The sequence below is a fragment of the Sciurus vulgaris genome, assembly GCF_902686455.1.
Source record: "Sciurus vulgaris genome assembly, chromosome: 14".
NCBI lineage: Eukaryota > Metazoa > Chordata > Mammalia > Rodentia > Sciuridae > Sciurus > Sciurus vulgaris.
The window spans coordinates 74,588,525-74,608,408 of NC_136475.1; the positions used below are offsets into that span (position 1 = coordinate 74,588,525).

The 19,884-nt window shown below is 46.7% G+C and overlaps 1 protein-coding gene across 1 annotated transcript in view; it reads left to right on the top strand.

Annotated features, from left to right (window-relative positions):
- Positions 1-4,884, top strand: part of CAPN13 (calpain 13) — a 79,499-nt gene extending 74,615 nt beyond the window's left edge. Inside the window, exon 23 of the mRNA XM_079109930.1 lies at positions 4,592-4,884. The gene's annotated coding sequence lies outside the window, so the exon portion shown is untranslated. The remainder of the gene's footprint in view (positions 1-4,591) is intronic.
- The last annotated feature ends 15,000 nt before the right edge of the window (positions 4,885-19,884 follow it).

Genomic DNA, 19,884 nt, shown 5'->3' on the forward strand with positions numbered 1-19,884 from the left:
ACCATCCTGGAGGGTGTGAAGTGATAGCTCATGGTGGTTTTGATTTGCATTTCCCTGATGGCAAATAATGCTAAGCATCTTCTCAGTGCTCATTGGCCATTTGTGTATCTCTTGGGGAATGTCTATTCAAACCCTTTGTCCATTTTTAAATAGGATTCTTAATCTTTTTGCTATTGAGCTGTAAGGGTTATTTTTGTATTCTATTTACTTGTCCTTCAACATATGTGTCATTTGCAAAACTTTTCTCCCATTCTGCAGGTTGTCTTTTCAGTCTTTTGATGCTATCATTTTCAATTCATGAGTTTTTAACCTTGATGAAATCTGACTTAATTTTTTCTTTTATCTTATATCACCATTGGTGATATATCCAAGGAATCATTGCCTAATGACTTTACGCAAATACTTTATATAAATAATGGTATCATAAATATTTGCTTCTGGGCTGGGGCTATAGCTCAGTTGCAAAGCGCTTGCCTAGCAGGTGTGAGGCACTGGGTTTGATCCTCAGAACCACATAAAAATAAATAACTAAAATAAAGGTATTGTGTCCATCTATAACCAAAACAATTATTTTTAAAATTTGCTTCTGTTTTTCTTCCAAAAGTTTTACAGTTTAGCTCTTATTATTTAAGTCTTTGAACTATTTTGAGGTAATTTTTTATGTGTGTGAAGTAGAAGTTTAACTTCATTCTTTTACATGTGGTTATTGAGTTTTCCCAGCGCCACTTGTTGAAAAGACTATTCTTCCTCCATTTTATTGTCTTGGCATCCTTTTCAAAACTCAGCTTATCATCATGTAAAGATTTATTTCTAGCCTTCCAACTCTGTTCCAGTGACTGAGAGATCTAGCCTTATGCTGCTGCCACACTGTGTTGATTACTATAGTTTTGCAGTAAGTTTGAAATCAGGAAGGGTGAGTCCTCAGGTTTGTGTTGGCTATTTCCAGTGCCTTTCATTTACTGATGGATTTTAGAACCAGCTTATCCATTTCTGAAAGAAAAAAAAAAAAAAAAGAAGGTAGCTGGGATTTTAATAGGGATCACATTAAACCTATAGATTAATTTGGAAAACACTGTCATCTTCACAATATCGTTGTTGATCCACGAATATGAATACGGGATCTGTCTCCATTTTTTAAAGATCTTCTTTAATATCTCTTAATAACATTTCACCATTTTCAGCATAGAAGTCCAACACTTTTGTTAAATTTATTCCTAAGCATCGTATTCTTTTTGATGCTACTGCAAGTGGAACTACATCCTTAATTTTATTTTCCTATTGTTTATTGCGAGTGTATAGAAATAAATTTGATTTTGTATACTAATTTTATATCCTCTAACCTTACTAAACTCATTTGTTGGTTCTAATAAGTTTTTTTATGGCATTCTTTAAGATTTTACGTATATAAAATCATATCATCTGCAAATTGGAGGTAGTTTTGTTTTTTTCCTTTCCAATTTTGTATGGCTTTTATTTCTTTTTCTTGCTTAATCATCCTGGCTAGAACCTCTAGTATAATGCTGAGTAGAAGTGGAGAAAGAGGCATCCTCTGTTCTTGATCTTGGCAGAAGACCCCCAGGTTCACCATTCAGCATGAAGTAAACTTGGGGTTTTTAATAGCTAACATGAGTCAGGTTTTTTTATAGATGCCATTTGTCAGGTTGAGGAAGGCCCTTGTGTTTGTAGCTGGCTGAGTTAGCACACTTTTGATTACCTGCTTGATCTCTGTGTTCTGTGCTGGGCTGTGAGCCTAGGAGTGTCTTGTCTGTGAATCTCTCCTTAACAAGAAGCAGGGAAATCACTCAGGAACCATTTCCCAAATGACTCCAGAAATCATTCCTTCAGGTTTATCTTCCTCTGCTTTGTTCTCATCCTGACTTTTGTAAATATTGTCTTACACCCAAGTTTCCTGTTATTTCAGGTATTTCCCTATTTGCTTCCCCACAGGGGTCCCGGGAAACTCATAGTTTACATCATCTTGTTATCATCTCCAATACACCATGATCCACATTCTCTTATAAAAGCTATGATCTGGCCTGTTTATCCCTCATCGTTTTGAAATCTGCCTTCCCGTGCCCAGGCCACCTCTCAACTCTGCACAACATTCCTTTGCTTTGCCACCTCAACGCCAAAGCTACTTCCTCCCAGGTTTCCATCATTCTCAGTTGGCAAAGAGACTTTCACTGTTGATCAGCATTTGGTTCAGAAAAGAATTCTCTCTCTCTCTGCTCATTTGGTCCTCTGCAGGGAAAAAAAATTAAAAAAAGAAATCAGAGGAATGAGCCAAGTCTTGGTCATATTTACTAAGTGCACTTCTCACCAAAGATGGGGGTTATTGGAACCCCATCACCCGTCTTCGCTGCTGGAGCCTTTCCTACAAACTGTGTACAAGAAGCCTCTCACCCAGCCTAAGATATACCGGGGAAGTTGGGTTGTACTGCCATTGCGACAATACTTGTTTTCCTCTATTCCTGCCTCATCCTCAACCCATCTGCCCTCCTCTGAATTAGTACCAACCAGCTGAACTCTTCCTCCCTGCCCGTAATATCTTTCTTTTGAACAAAATACGAGTCTCCATTGCCACATTGCAGGTAATACTTAGGTTTGAAATATCAAGTTCATACTTTAAAAAATGCTAATTGTGCATTGGTATGTACCCCTTGGACATTTGAGGCTATGCTGCTCTTAATTGATTTCAGAGTCTAGAGGCTTAATGCATTGCAAATCACATCCTGCTGAGAGTTTGTCTAGCGAATGTCATTTAGATCCATGTTGATCTGTTGTCAATATGGCAGTAAAGTGCCTTATTCTAACAAAATTAGCATTTGTAACAATTTCCCACTGCACAGAAGTAGTATCTAGAGGAAAGGGTCACCTTTTCCTAATGCGCATGAAAGTAGAAAATGGGCAGCCGTGGCCTTGATCCTGCTGATTACCATCAAGAGCAGATCTGATACCATCCCAATAAACCCATCTCTCCCATCCTTCAGACCAAGAAAATTCCTTTTTAGATATCAGCTAGACTTTGAGCTCAAGATTGGCATTATGGAGCAGATGAGATTGCCAGAGGTTGGAATCACTCTCCTGTGCAGGTTGTGTTGACAGCTGGGAGTCTGGATTTACTTCTGGTGATGTGGAAACTCCAGACACCCCTGGAAAGTATAAAACCTGTTGGTTACTGGGCACCTACAAGGTCAGAGTGTTCAGGCTTCTGGAGCTGGTTTTGGAAGAGACATGAACAAGAATCACATCTACACTCCCAGGGCACACAAAGAGTTAGAATCCAGAAAATGGGAGACCCGACAGTAGAGGGAGGCAGGAAAAGTCACAGTGCCAGAGCTGTGTAAGAAAGCAGATAGTGCCAGGGCATCAAGAGGGTGAGCTTGGGACAAACTGAACCACTAGTTTATCAGGTTGCTTAATCATGGAATGAAGAATGTTCAGGAGGATTTTGAAATTCCGCTGGAGAGACTTGGGAGAATTATTAGAATAATGACAGACTACACAGACCAAAAAAAAAAAGAGAGAGAGAGAGAGAGATAATTATTATCTCTTGGAAGAACGAAGAGTCATAGAAGAAAGGAAATGTGATCCAAGAGTATTTCTTCACTCAGCAGTGAACAGTACATACATAATTGTAATAAAATTAAAATTGAATATTGATTGGGCGAAAAGTGAAATAAATATATTAGAAGAATGAAGGATGAGAAGATTCCGATATGGAAGTGAGTTAGGAGCACCCAGTCCCATATTCCATCACCAGAAGTCAATAGGCATTTAAAATTGACAGATCATGGAGTAACTGTGTGAAGGTGATATTGAGAAATACGGAGGGAAGCATCAGAGAAAAGGAGTTTAGGGAGAGGAATCCAGGATAAGAATGGGACAGGAGATGGGTGTTTTTCCTTCATGACTTGAAGTGCTATTTGAATTTTTACATTATGGAAATTAGACTGAATTTTTATTAAAAAGCAAGCAGACTAGCAAATAAACTGAGGGACAAGAGTTTCAGACTCAAAAGGAAGAGGAGGGATACAGGGAAGAAGAGCCAAGACTTTTTTACCCAATGGGCAGGGAATTTGACGGGTTATAGTCTCAGAAGAAATATCAATGCTAGAATGTCACTTTAAACCAAGCCACATGCACTGGAGAAAAGCCATTCCTTGGCCAAAGTCCAGAGCCAGCAGACTGGAGCTCAGCCTGGACAGAGGGCTGTTGTTATTATAGCTGTCCCAACCTCAGTCTTTCCAATTTACCCACAGGTAGGAGGAACATTTGCCCAAGACTCTGTCCAGGCTGCTGTAGGCTGGGTGGACTATGACTTGAACTTGAGCTACTGGCAGGGCAAAGCAGGTGGAGAGTGCTCTTCAAGGGATTTTGAAAACTCAAGAGGGATGTTCTCATTCATTGGGGACACAGGGTGTAATGGAGCCCAACAGCCCTGCAGCCCAAGTGTACCCTGTGCTCCTGCTGCTGCCAGATGGTCCAGAACAGCAGCTGTACACATGGCCTCTGTGGTCACTTCAAGGAAGGGAAAATTTCTTTACTTTTCCAGGGCCTTCTCTTTGTAAACATCCATGTCTTTCTTTAGGACAAGCTCCCGGTGCTCACTCAAGAACCTGGCTCATTCCAAGAGGCTATGCTGCCTCCATGATTGCAATACATCTAAACCTGCCCCATGTGGAATGGAGTCAAAGTCACCTTCCAGAAGCCTGGACTGGGTTGTTGGTCAAATCAGGCCCTGGTACCCAAGGTCACTTGGAAGTTCATTCCGTCACTTTGCAAAATCAGCCTGGACTCCCTGGAAAATGAAACAGGATATGTCCCACTGCGAGAAAGGAGGACAGAAGTTGCCTTCCCATCAGTAGGATCCATTTCTTGGAAGAGCCAAAGTGATCCAGTTTGGCCACTGTCAAGGTGCTGTGGGTACCTGGGTGTGGTCTATCTGGTGGTGTTTCCTGAATAATCATGCTTTGCACTGAGTCTTGATTGTCTCACAGCTAAATGGCAAAATAAAGCAAATGTTCCATAAAATTCTCTCACTCAGTTAAAAGAAGAATCTTAGTTCTGATTCAAAATTACACTTGGGGAAGGGACAATCCAGCCAGTGAGGCAGGTACCTCCCTCCTCATCCATGAAGTGATTCTCAGGTATCCCAAAAAGATCATGGCCCACAAAAGAATAGAAGAAATTCAGAGAACAGCCAAGCCAGATCTCCAGAGAATTCGCAGTTTGAAATCTCTTCTCTGGGAGCATCATGGGGAACCCTTCCAAATACGTGTGTCCAAAGTACAAGAAGGTGGGAACCCTCCTGAATGTGGCTCTCTGAGCAGACATCACCCGAAGGGGAGGGGTGGGAAAGACTGCACCATCATGCACACACCACTGCCAGGAACAGGGTCAAGGTCAGGGTTTGGAAGTGAATGCTTCCTGGGCACAAGTAACAACACAGCCAACTCACAGCATCCACAGGGACTGTTGCAGAGATTTCAGGCGATTTGGCCACCTGCTTGAAGAGTCAATTCCTTCCTGCTTAGATTTCCAAATGGTCAGAAGGTCAGACACACAGCAATTCTTGGGGCAGGTCATTTGTCTCCTGGACCCTGCTTGGTGAGCCAGGACAGATGGTCGTGGTTAAGAGAACGGAATTTGGAATAAGACAGGGCTAGTGTCGGAAGGTCCTGCACCTGGGCTACCAGAATGCTCAGTTACATTGTCTGCTTTTCTGTAGGCACAAAACCTCAGACCACAAGGTCATTACAGGCTTGCCTATAAGAAAAGTCCAGAAAAATGAATGAGCCATTTCCAACAGGACTAAGAGATGACCCTTCCTTGAACATCCCTGTAGAAAGTCCAGCACACCTGCACACTTTTCTGCCCTAACGCCATGTCATCCCAATCCCCTTCTAGGCCTGCTTGGGTCCTGGGATATAAGAAAGGACAGGCTAATTTTACAGGCCTGTGGCCATGCCCCTCTGCATTGGCTGGATTGGTGTCCATAGCGATATGGAAAGTTTCCTCACGGGGTTTGCTGAGAATCCAGGCTGTAATTTTCTCCTAACAGGATGGAAGGAGAGAGGCTGCTTGACCAAACGACTGAAAAGATGACTAGCAGAGTCTCGCTAGGGCTCCAGAGGGGTCAGGGAGGCTTCAGGGGCCATGACAGAGAGAATCTGGCTTTCCTGCCTGGAGCTTTTTCCCAGTTTCACAGAGAAAGGAAGTACCTTGGTTCTTAGGCCCAGCATAGGACAGACCAGCCAGCCTGTCCCCAGGCTGCGCTTCCTTAGGATTCCGCACATCCTTCAGTCAAGGTCAAGAAAGGAGCTAAAGCAAGGTGGGCATGACAAGCTGAGGACCTCAGATACCCCTGGTCCTGCCAGAGTCTTACCTACAGATTCTGGAGCAGGTTTCTTTGTCCCTTAGGGTGAGATGGGCTGGTAGCACACTGATGCCTGGACAGGAGAATCAGAAGGGCAGTCAGCCCTCCAGAGGCAGATGGCGAGGCCTCGGAAGCAAACCTCACCTGCTACTTGGACTCCCCTGCAGCTCCTGCAGCTGTGGTCATCCAGGGAGGAAAGTAGGGCACAGGGCTCTCCTTGCCGGTTTCACAGATGAGATCCCTGGCATCCTGTGAGGATGTGTCCACACCATTAGAAACGGCAGATGCAAGACTGAAATTCAAGACCCTGACTCAGTGACTGTACCCTTTGCAGCAACTGGGCCTTAGGATGACCCTGGGTGGAGGAGAAAAGAACCAGCCCATTTCCCAGGAGCTGATGGTCACTATTGCGGATGGCATGCACCCAGGTATGTGCACACACACACGCTAGGGAAGCCGAGTCCCAGAAAGCAGCTCCATGCACATACCAGTAGTTATGGAAGAGCACTGACTTCCCTCAGACAGAAATGGGTCCCTTTGCCATACTTTGCTCTCAGCACCTCCAGGCCCAAAGGAGATAAAGGCAGGATTCTCAATGGAGATTACAGCGGCTTGTCACGAATCTGCTCCAGCTCTTTCCTCCCCTAATTCTCTCTCTATGAAGAGAAAATCCATGGAAGGCTTCAGATTCAGGCAAGTAGATGTATTGGGGTATTTTCCAACTTAAAGTGTTCGCCTTCCCTATGTTTTCAATTAAGAGCCAAGACAATAGAACTTATCCAAAAGTAAGCATTTCAAACTTTTAGTCCCATCTCATAACCAATTAGGAGCATGGGTGGGAATAAGAAAGAGGGAGAGATTATGGGAAAAAAAAGAAGATAATGGAAGAAAAGAACCCAGACTCTATCAGGTAGGGTCCAGTCAGGAAACTAGAAACCACTCAAGGTATTTCAAGAAGAAAGGAATTTAATACAGGGAATGAAATGCTTATAAGCCGTTGGTTAACTGGAGAAGCAAAGGCCAGGAACATCACTCCCAAACCCCAAGTTTACCATTAGCTTTCAGACAATCAGGAAGCGTGTGCTACTGCCATCCAAGCTAGATATGACAGGGAACTGCCAGTAATGGTCCCAATTACCTGTAGCCTGCATAATACCCCACTCTGCTGGAGCCCACCTATCTGCCCATCCTGCTGGAGGCAAGATCATAAGGTTTCTGTCTCTTCATCTTCCAAATGCCACACAGTGGATCTAGAACTCTCCTGGCAAGGTTACTGCTCAAGTTTCCAGCCCCTGCCAGATAGGAGAGAATGTCAAAGGGGGTATAAAGGGTGTCCAGTGCCAAGAGACAATAGCCAGCCCAGAGAGAAAAGAAAAACGGAGAGGGAGAAGGAAAGACTCAGATGGAGAGAGGTAGAGGGAAGGTAGAATCTACACAGATAACAGGGAGACAGAGGAGGCATGGCGGGGAGCAATATAGACAAAGATGGGAGAAACAGAGGGCAAGACAGGAAACAAAGATTAAAAGGGAGGAGGACTGACATCTATGGGTGCTGGTGGAAGAACTGGGGATAAAGACCCATCGTGTGAACTCCATGCCCAGTGGAACTGTGGGCTTTCCCAATGATCAATGTTAGCTCTTCCACTCTCAAACCTCTGATACTGTGACTCTCAAACCGTATCCGGCTCAAGAATCACCTGAAATAACTTGCTACAAAATCTTCAGAGATTCTGATCCAGAAGTAGGCCTGGGAATCTGTATTTTTGAAGCTCCCCAGCTGATGGTGGTCCTGAGTGACCTTTCAGGAAACACTGCTCTCAGCCTCCACTGAATTTGGCAATTCTTAGGGCTATAGCAATGAGGGTAACTAGAAATACATAGTAAATTCAAGCATGAGACCCTGTCAGAGGCCCCTACCCCCACCCCAGTCATGCTCTGCCACCCGGGAGAATTCCAAGATCCCTTCCTACCACCCTCCACTCACTTCTCCCCTTCCTTCTGGGTCCCAGAGAACTGGTGTCCTGGCTGATTTTTTTTCCCCTCTAAACAAGCTAATTAAGCAATAATCCTAGATGAATCCATCACTCTGACAAGGTTGTTGATTAACCATCCCCCAGCCAAACCCAAAGTGCTTAATATCCCAGCAGAATGGTCAATAATGAGTGCGGCAGTGGCCTGGGGCTGCGCAAAGCAGGTACTGGCCGCATCTGAGAAGACGGGTGCAGAATGGATAATTGAGCCCAATTTTGCAACCTGGTAGACAAAAGAAAGGAAGGTAGCCTGGCTTGAGGAGGCACAGACTGGGGCTTCTTCAGCTGGAGTCGAGATCATCTTTGTGAGACCGCCAGATGCCCCCAGAGGACTTCTAAAGCTCTGGAAAACTGCACTATGGGAGAAAGGCCCTGGGTAAGGCGGTTGGACACACCTATGCTTCTCCAATTTTTCAGCAGTGTCAACTACACAGATGCTGAAATTAAAAAGGGGACAGACAAAACAATAAGATGACTGCCTTTGAGAGGTGAATTTTAAGTCCAGACCTACATATGTGTCTCTTTTCTACATTTAGAATATTATTTGGAACACACCACTGACTGTCTGCAGTGCCTGGAGAATTGCCTTTGACCAAGCAGAAGGTGATGAAACACTGCCCCCTGGTGGTCCCAGTTGTTGCAGCAGCAAACCATCTGCCTTTCACAGGTTTCTGTTCATGCAAGTGTCCAGTGTGGGCTGAAGTGGGAGGAGCCTCCGTCAGCCCAGCCCAAGCATGCCCTACCTGAGCTGCCATGCCCATGGACTGACCTTATCGCTTTTGTCTAAACTTCATCTCACGTCTGTCATTGTTTGCATAAAGAACAAACAATGACTTTGGCAAGCACTCTGGACCAAGGGAAAGAAAATGTCCCCTGTTGTGGTCCCCTGTCACCCTGATTTTGTCCCTGACATGCCATGTCATCTTAGGTCTCTGAGGGTTTCTAATTCTGTTCAGCCTCAAGGAAACCAAAGTAGCATACAGTAAGTGCTCTGTCAATGTCAAGAGCACGAATGACTGAGCGTACATAGTGTGAATCCATGGTGGAGTGGACAGAGCCTGGGCAAGGACTCCTGGCCTAAAGGTCAGGTCCTGGTTCCTTCTCCACCCAGCTGGGTGTCTTTGGGAAGACGGCCTTCTGGATGTCCTTCTCCAAAAATTAAGGGGCTGGATTCAAGGGTCCCCTCTGTGTCTCAAACCTGGTAAGCCAGGTTCTAACAGATTCTAGTCAGTAATCATCATTGAGGGCAGCAGTTAGTAGCCAAAAAAAATAAGAACCTCTAGCCATGTAGAATCTGTAGCTCTGCCTGAAGCCTGCACTGTCTCTGCCCGTCAAGTCAAACAGTGCTCACTTTCCTCAGCCTGGGAATTGCTGTTCTGCCTGGGATGTTCACCACAATGGATTAAAAACTTCCTCCACCTATCCAGAATTGACCCTTAAGATAACGGTTAGACAGTGACACCTAGTGGCCATCTCCACTAATCACTGCCCAGTCCCGGGACTCACCAGTGTTATACCCAGAAGTTCAGCATTTGCTATGGTTAAATTGGCAACACTAACCCACAGTTGGAGTATTGCAGACCTAGTCTTGCAAGTTCTTCTTTGTCTGATCTTAGTTTCTTTGCTTCTGGGTTTTGACCTGACCCAAATCCTTCCCTTTCAACTTCTTTGTTCTCTGAACCTCTGTCATGCTTATAGTTTATACTCGGGTCCCTACCAGGTTGGAAGGAGCAGCCCAGATTGAGCACAAGGACTGGATTCCACTCGCACACATGTCTGTCCCCACACCCATCTCCATACAGCTGTGAGGAAGGACTGCACAGCTAAGCCACTGATTGCAGGCATTTGGAGCCAAGACCTGCAAACCAGCTGCCAGCTGTTGAGGTGGGGAAAGTACCAAACCCGCCAGGATAAGGTTGGTGGCCCTAATGTTCTGTGGAGCACAGGGAGCAGCATACTTGGCTTCATCACTTGGGCAGCAGATTGTTGGGGTCCACATGGTTCACGTAGCACTAAAGAACAATGCAGATGTGTTCTTTTAAGCACACTTTACTGCTACATTTATACCCCATAAATGGCAAAGGGTGGAGGAGAGACTTTGAGGTGAGGCTTCAGAACCTCCCCTGGGCATGGTCCCACCCCATGCTCAGAAGTAGCTGAGCAAACTCAGAAGTAGCTGAGTTTGTTGGGTCTTTTCTGAGCCCCATATTATTCTTCTTCTAGAAGAGCAGGGATCCCTGCCTCTTGATCATGTTCCTTATCAGCAATTTGGGGCTTGAGTTTATTAGTCTTTCTCAAAGTGTAACCTTTCTGTCCTACATGATTTCTCTGGGAGAGCTTGGTGTCTTCCAACAGGCAAACTGCAGAGCTGATGGATGAGGCTGTCGACTTCCTCACCTTTACCCCTCCGTCTTCCTCTAGGCCATCATCAAGGTACAGTGGTAACACTCAGGAGCCCCTTGAAGAAGCAAGTCCTTTGAACAGGTTGGGGATGCAAAGTCAGGCATTTCCATAGTTACTGGTGGTAATTTTCCCCATCACTGAATGATTATGTAATCCTACTTGTTTTGGAGGTGAGAGCAAGTGCACCACTGTTTTCAAACATCTACTGATATTAGTCAGAGTCCAGCCAGAAGACAAAAATCACACTTGAATAAAAATGTGAAGAATTGAAAATTAGTAAAAGACAGTTGACTTCTAAAACGGGCAAATGAGGCCTCTATGGATTACAGGATAGTCAAAGCAGTACATGGCTGCCATCCCTAGGGTCAAGGGAGATTACCCAGAGAAGCCACGGAGAACCTGGACGAGAGTCTGACCTGGTTGCAGAGTGTAGCTGCAGACTGTGGGACAGTAGAGCTGCTCACAGGACTCCAGGGGATTGGAGCTAGAGCCCAGAAGTGCCCCAGCCAGGGCTGGCAACTCTGGAGAGAGCAATCCCCCGACTCCCTACCACTACTGCCACCACCACCACCACTACCAGGCCCGCCAGGAACTGCTGGCAATCACAGTAAAAGAGGAAAAAAGACCCTCTGGAGCCAGGGGCAGGAGCTCTTCCTCAGCTAGGCCAGGCAGTGTCTCGCTAGCACCCTCTCCTGACAAAGCTGAGCATTGCACCAGTTGTCAAAGGAGAAAAGTTTGCAGGGTCCAGCCCGTTTTACAAAGTAAGGCAAAGGACAGATCTGGAACTGAGAGGCAATAACTTGACAAGTGGCATACCTACTCTATGCCAGGCTCTGTGTTATGAGTTTTTAATAATCTCATCCATAACTCTCTGAACTAAATATTAGCATTCTTATTTTAAAGTTGGGGAAACAATGAAAGCTAAGAGAAGTAACCTGAGAAATGCATGCGACTGATATGTGACCGAGCTGGAGTTTAAAGTGCCGTGTATGACTCTAGCATGTGTGTTTCTACAGCACACCAGCAGTGTCTCCCTCTCTATGAAGGATTAAGGGCAGTAAGATTCTTTCAATCTTGAAGGATTAAAAACAGCAAGATATTTTTCTCCTCCCTTTAACCTTCTGCCTTACTGTTAACCACCTGATCCTTCCCAGCTCTGTCCTTGGGAGACAGACTGTGAAGCTGATGTCCTGTGGTGCTCTAAGAGAGTGACTCCCACACAAGAGTCACTGGAGACTTGGTGAAAAGCAAGGCCTGGGCCACTTCTGGAGATTCCCATCTGGTAGACTTGGGGTGGGGAGAGAGAACCTGGAACCTGCATTTAATAAACTTCCAAGAAGTCTTCCATATAGTGCAGTAGGAGTCCAGAGCATCTCTTCTGGGCTAGATGTAGGCAGTTAGGAGCTGTGTAGCCATTGATGGGAGGGGAGAGACCCGGCTAACACTCTCCACAGCCCCAGCACCCCATGGAAAGGTCAGTATTGATAGCTAGTTCCCAAAATGAAAATCAAATAGGGCACATGGATCTGCTTTATGGTTGATGAAGTCATAATGGCTCTAACAGACACAAAATTGATTTCTGTTTGTCAGACTGGGAAATTGGAGAACTCTAAGACCTCCTGACATTTTGCCCGCCATGATTTCTGGAAAGATGGTATTTCAGAGCTAGAGCATGCCAGGGACAATCCCACCTGGCTCAGAAACAAGGGCTTCCAGCTTCTGAGCACCTATTGTGTGACAGGAATCCTCTTCAAGGGTTATTACCACCACCATCAGACGAGGACACTGAGGGTCTTGCCCGAGGTCATGAAAATACACTCCAAAGCTGGTCTCTTTTCACTGGCCCATGTGTCTGTGAGACAAGAAACCAGTTTTTGGCCATGGCTACCTGCCGGGGAGGGAGCCAGGCCAGTCCTGAGAAGAGCTGAGCATTCGTTGCACTGGGAGGTGGCAGGCCAGGGAGAGCTGGTGTGTCACAGCCTGCCAGGAGGCCAGAGCTTGACCAGCAGAGCCCAGAGCATCCCAGAGGAGATGGAGATGCTGATTCCAAACCCAGGCCTTCCCAGACACCTGGAGATGAGCATGAGAGGGGAAGCCCAGACGGCGGGCTCACAAGGTCCAGTGATCCATTGCAACAGAAATCGTCATCCATCAATGTCACAAATCTGATGGATTTTCCTGCATCACTACAGGAATGTCTCAAGCACCAGCCCCGTCAATCCTGTAAACTCTTCTGTGTCATGCTGCCAGTCAGTGCTGTAGAAAGCTCCAGAAAGCTCAGTGAGTACCCACCGACTCTATTAGAGGCTGTGTGAATGCCCGGGAAAACTACCTTAGGGGCATCTGTGGCCCCACTGTGGGACCCTCCGAGGTGGCAGCTCTGCCCAACTCAGGTCATATGCACCGGCTAACTTGTGCCTGTCACAAGGTGGCCCCTCAGTAGGAAGCCATCCATGTGCCACCTCCTGCTGTGTGAACTTGGCCTAGCCTCTGGACTCTGCTACCCTCCTCTGTAAGGTGTGCATTTACAATACCGCCTCTTGTCAAATCCTATAAAGTATCTAACACCCAGAGTGAACCGCTGTGTAACTATGGACTCTGGGGGATAATGAGGCATCAATGCCTGTTCACTGATTGTGTCAAAGGGGCCTCTGGTGGAGGACGCTGAGGGTGGGGGAGACTAGGGGTGCACAGGAACTCTGTACTTTCTGCTCAAATTTGCTGTGAACCTAAAACTCTTCTGAAAAATACTCTGTTTTGAAGTGGGGGTGGGGAAAGTTACTTCCCCTTAAGGAGGTTGCAGACTTAAATAAGAGAATGTTACCATTGGCCAAGCACAGTCTTTAGCACCCAGTGGGGTGCATGGTTGATGAATGAGGGGGTATCACCCTCTTAAGAGCCAAGAGGCCCTGACAGCAAGGGGTGATACCTCATCTCCCTCAGGGAGACCTGGGGGCGGGGACAGGTACAAGAATCTAGCACTGGGTCAAATGCCCCTGTTACTGCTCAGGAGATGGGACGGCAAACATGGCCCAGGCTGAGTGTAATACCGGGCCAACAGAAGACACAGGAAAGGACTTGGCTGTAAGGGAAAAGCATAAATCCAGCTGGGCCACTCCCCTGCTCAGAAGTCCTGCTTACTGCCTAGTGACTTCATCCTGCACAAAGCCTTCGCCTCCCTTGCTGGATCCTGCAGTCATTCTGGGTACCACTCAGCAAAGCAGGCAGAGCACAGCCTGGTGTCTGCAGACCTGAGTGCTAGGTCTAATTCTGAGTGACTTTGGGAGCATCTCTCCACTCTGTCTGGTTTCCCCAAACCCAACTCCTCCTGCCTTCTATCACTGAGGACATGCCAAGGGTCCACCAGGAACCGGGCAGTCTCGGAAGACCCTTCCTACTGCGGTATTGTTTTTTAAACAATGCAGTTTAAGTGCACTTCCAGAAATATAACACACACGAAGCAGAAGGCGGAAGTTCAGTGTTTCCTTAGTCCTGGTTCCCACGGTGGGTGCATTTCCTCCCAGGCTTGTCTTTTGAATCTATATTTCTGTAGATTCTGAACATAGATGCCTTCTCAGAAAGTGCCTGATGATTTTGAAAACTGCAGAGGTGGGAGCCTGTCCTTCCCTTTGCGGAGGGAAGTCAGTGTGATCGGGGACAAACCTGGATCCTTGCTGGGGGCTGCTTTTCATTTCCCTTCAGTCTCCTCCACCACCGCACCTGTTCTCCCCGCCAGGTGCTCCGCTGGTCCAGACCCTGTAAGAGGACCAGAGCTGCTCTTGGGGAGGCACCTGATGTGGAAGAACAAGCAGGAGCTTTTATTCCAATTCCAGTTCTGCCATCTACTTTCTGTGGGGCCTTGGGAAGTTACTTTGCATCTCTGAACCTTGTTAGGCTTTATCTATTTAGTGGAGAGAAAAAAATCTCTACCTAATAGAGGTTGTAAAGATCAAGGGAAATGACACAAGTAATTGTCTCTGGCCACATAAATAGCAGTACTGCTTTATTTAATGAGATATTAGACATCTCCTCCTCAGGTGGGATAAGCCAGGTCAAGGGCTGGACCAGTGCCTAGGTAAGGACTCCTCATCTCCTGTCTATTCTCATCCCGATCTTCAGTTGTGCTCACTCTCTCCCCTGTGACCTCCAGGTGGCAGCATGGGGCTGTGGAACCAGAGACTTTCTTCTCAGCCACCTTACAGAATGGGCATCTGGCAGGGTCCTTGAGTGGCAAAACCCACATGGCTATTCCCAGACTCTTGCCGAGCTGGGAGAGTGGGGAGGGCATAACAAAAACCTGACTTTGAGTCTTCCGAGAGAGGGTCCCGGGAGAAGAGGTGCAAGTGAGTGGGGGAACTGTTGATAAGTTGGGACCAAGAATCAAGCTGAGGCTTCCAGGCCGCCAGCTGGGAGCTTGCCCACCGTGTGGGGTCTCCTGGCAGGTTCCAGCGTCCTCCCCTGGCTGGTGAGGAAATGAGGCCCAAGGAGGAAAGGGACTAGCCCTAGAGCCCAGGCTCCTGGGAGCAGCTCATCTACCAAGGCCATGGCACCGCGTGACGCTTGGCCTGGGCTCTCTGAGGGCCTTAGGAACCCCAAGAAGGCAAGCGTCCCATGTCTCAATGTCCCTCTACCTCACCCAACAGGACTTTTTCCAATCCCCCGGTAATCTTGGCCAAGAGACAAAGGGATTTCTGGAAAACTTCCTCCAGATCCTCAGCTAATCCTCTGCTTTGATGATTCCTTCACCAATTGCATTTGCAGCTTGGTGGCCTTGAGTCATCTCACCCTGAATATTCCTGGGAAACGTCTGGGGCCACCACATGTACAGACCCGTGGTGCCAGCTTGTGTTCCTTCTGTCTTCTTTCCTCCTTCCTGTGAGTCTTCCTTTAAAGCAGACCAGGGAGAAGCCTCAGGTCTATGCCTTGGGGTCTCTAGACAGGGCACACTGGCGACTGGCTAAGCCCCAGTCCCCTTCCTCTCCACACACTGGCTCTCAGAGAGATGCTTATGCTTGAGGTTAAGACTTCAGCACCCTTTCCTCTGAAATGGGGTCACGATCATCTTACCTGGAAGGGATGCCCTGGGGGTTTGCCAGTAAGAGACTTACTGAGGAGGTTTCAAGATGGCGGCCTAGAGGGTGGCTGCATTTCATGTTGCTCCAGGACTCAGGATTCAAAAGAGGAGATATTGAGACACTTGGGACCAAATCAAAGCAGCCGGGTGATTCTCTCCCGTTGGGAAGGCGTCCCGGATGGGACGGTGGTCCCGGAATGCAGGGAACTTTGTGAAGTAGAGCTGCCGGCGAGACGCCCCTCCCCCCGCTGGAGCAGTGAACTCGGACAACTGGGAGTGCCGTAAAGGAGGCCGCTCGGCACAGCGCTGGGACTCGGAGCAACCACTGGGGCTCCGGCGGCTGCCCAGGGGAGGAGTGGCGAGGAGACCTGTGTGGACTCAGGACACCGGGGCCTGCCCTGAGGAGGAGGAGGAGGAGCGTGGCCGCTTGGATTCGGAGTGACTGCACCAGAGCTACAGGCGGTTGCCAGAGGAGAAGCCGCGCGGCGAGCTGTTTGGACTCAGAACGAAGCTTCTGAACACCGGGGCCTGCCCTGAGGACGAGGAGGAGGAAGAGGAGCACGGCCGCTTGGATTCAGAGTGACTACACCAGAGCTGCAGGCGGTTGCCAGAGGAGGGGCTGCGTGGCGAGCTGTTTGGACTCAGACCCCTTCTGAACCCCGGGGCCTGCCCGGAGGAGTAGGAGGAGGAGGAGGAGGAGCGCAGCAGGTCGTTTGGACTCGCAGTGACTCTATTAGCACTCCAGGCGGCTGCTCAGAGGAGAAGGCGAGTGGTGAGTTGTTTGGACTTAAAGTGACAGCTCCTGAACACAGGGGGGCTGCCTGGAGGAGAAGCGTGGTGGGTCGCTTGGTCTTGAGTGGCTGCACCAGAGCTCCGGGCGGTTGCCCAGAGGACCCGTGCAGCGGGTCACGTGGATTCAGAGCCACTCAGAGCGACCGCTCCTGAACACCCGGGGGGTTATCTGGAGAAGGAGGAGGAACGGGGAGGGTCACTTCGAATCGGAGTGATTGATTGCCCAGGGCTACGAGTGGTTGGTGGGAGGAGGAGGCACGCAGTGAGTTTCTTGGACTCCTAGTGACCGCACCGGAATACTGGGCGGCTGTCTGGAGGAAGAGGCGTGTGGCGGGTCTCTGGGACTCAGAGCGATTGTACGGGGCCCCAGGTGGCTGCTCAGAGGAGGGGCCGCATAGCCAGGCGATTAGGTGCAGAGCAGGGTCCCAGGATCTAGGAGTCTTCTTGGTGGAAGAGCCGCACAGAGACAGGCTTAGGGCGGAGCGAAGGTTCCAGGCCTGCGGGCAGATTCTCTGAGGAGGGGCAGCCTAAGGAGATTCATCTGCGAAGGGTGAGGCTCCCAGGCCCAGGAGGTAGGGCCGGGCCCCTGGGAACTTTGCAGAGGAAGGCAGCCCAGCCCAGGCGGTAGTTGTAAATTGAGGGGAACCTCTAGGAGGGAACTGACCAGCGAGACCTCCCCACCGGGTGAGTCTTCCCTGCCGGATGAGGTTTCCCCACAAGGACGGTAAAACCAGAGACTCAGGCCCAAACAGGCCTTGCCTCAGCCCGCAGCCTAGGTCCCCTTTGGATGACCATTGGTCAACAAGTGGAGGCACCTCTGCCCACTAGCAGGGATTATACCCCACCTGAAGGCCACCACTCCTAGAGAGGCAGCTTCCTTGTGGAGCACCGCATTATCAACTTCCTCCAAGACTTCAGCCTACTGAAGGCTAAGGGGGGATATATATAGAAATCTTCAGGGACATTGTAAGTCAATAGAGGAAATCTCCAATATCTCAGCGGTCCTCTGATACCTGAACAATATGAGAAAACAAGGAAAGAAAATGCTGCAAACAAATCTAGATGTTACATCAATAAAACCCAATGACAGCATGGCAGAAGAAATGACAGAAAAGGAGTTCAGAATGTACATAATTAAAATGATCAGAGAAGCAAACGATGAGATGAAAGAGCAAATGCACGCACTGAATGATGAGATGAAAGAGCAAATGCAAGCATTGAATGATCGCACCAATCGACAATTAAAAGAGCAAATACAGGAAGCAAAAGATCATTTCAATAAAGAGTTAGAGATATTGAAAAAAAACCAAACAGAAATCCTTGACATGAAGGAAACAATAAACCAAATTAAGAACTCCATAGAAAGCATATCCAATAGGATAGAACACCTGGAAGACAGAACCTCAGACATTGAAGACAAAATATTTAACCTTGAAAACAAAGTTGAACAAACAGAGAAGATGGTAAGAAATCATGAACAGAATCTCCAAGAACTATGGGATATAATGAAAAGGCCAAATTTAAGAATTATTGGGATTGAGGAAGGCCTAGAGAAACAAGCCAAAGGAATGAACAATTTATTCAATGAAATAATATCAGAAAATTTCCCAGATCTGAAGAATGAAATGGAAAATCAAGTTCAAGAGGCTTATAGGACTCCAAATACACAAAATTACAACAGACCCACACCAAGGCACATTATAATGAAAATACCTAACATACAAAATAAAGACAGAATTTTAAAGGCTGTGAGAGAAAAGAACCAAATTACATTCAGGGGGAAACCAATACGCATATCAGCAGATTTTTCAATCCAGACCCTAAAGGCTAGAAGGGCCTGGAACAACATTTTTCAAGCCCTGAAAGAAAATGGATGCCAACCAAGAATCTTATACCCAGCAAAACTTACCTTCAAATTTGACGATGAAATAAAATCCTTCCATGATAAACAAAAGCTAAAAGAATTTACAAAAAGAAAGCCAGCATTACAGAACATTCTCAGCAAAATATTCCATGAGGAAGAGATGAAAAACAAAGAAGCAAATCAGCAAAGGGAGGAATTATCCTAAAGGAAGTGTCAAATAAAGGGGGAAACAAGTTGTGTCAAACAAATAAATAAATAAAATTTAAAAAATGAACCAAATGACCAGGAAACCAAATCATATCTCTATAATAACCCTGAATGTTAATGGCCTGAATTCATCAATCAAAAGACATAGACTGGCAGATTGGATTAAAAAGAAAGATCCAACAATATGTTGCCTGCAAGAGACTCACCTCATAGAAAAAGATACCCATAGACTAAAGGTGAAAGGATGGGGAAAAACATACCATGCACATGGACTCAGCAAAAAAGCTGGAGTATCCATCCTCATTTCCGATAATGTGGACTTCGAGCCAAAGTTAGTCAGAAGGGATAAAGAAGGTCATTTCATACTGCTTAAGGGAAGCATAAATCAGCAAGATATAACAATCATAAACATCTATGCCCCAAACAGTGGCTCATCCATGTATGTCAAACAAATCCTTCTCAATTTCAGAAACCAAATAGACCATAACACAATAATACTAGGTGATTTTAACACGCCTCTCTCACCACTGGACAGATCTTCCAGACAAAAATTGAACAAAGAAACCATAGATCTCAATAACACAATCAATAATTTAGACTTAACGGACATTTATAGAATATACCATCCAACCAAGAGCGAATACACTTTCTTCTCAGCAGCACATGGATCCTTCTCTAAAATAGACCATATATTATACGAATTGGAAAAGAAGAACTCAAACTATCCCTGTTCACTGATGACATGATTATATATTTAGAGGAACCTGGAAATTCCACCAGAAAGCTGTTAGAACTCATAAGTGAATTCATTAAAGTAGCAGGTTACAAGATCAATGCCCATAAATCCAACGCATTTTTATACATAAGTGATGAATCTTCAGAAAGAGAAATTAGGAAAACTACCCCATTCACAATAGCCTCGAAAAAAATAAAATACTTGGGAATCAATCTCACAAAAGAGGTGAAAGACCTCTACAATGAGAACTATACAACACTAAAGAAAGAAATTAAAGAACACCTTAGAAGATGGTAAGATCTTCCATGTTCTTGGATAGGAAGAATTAATATTGTCAAAATGGCCATACTACCTCAAGTGCTATACAGATTCAATGCAATTCCAATTAAAATCCCAATG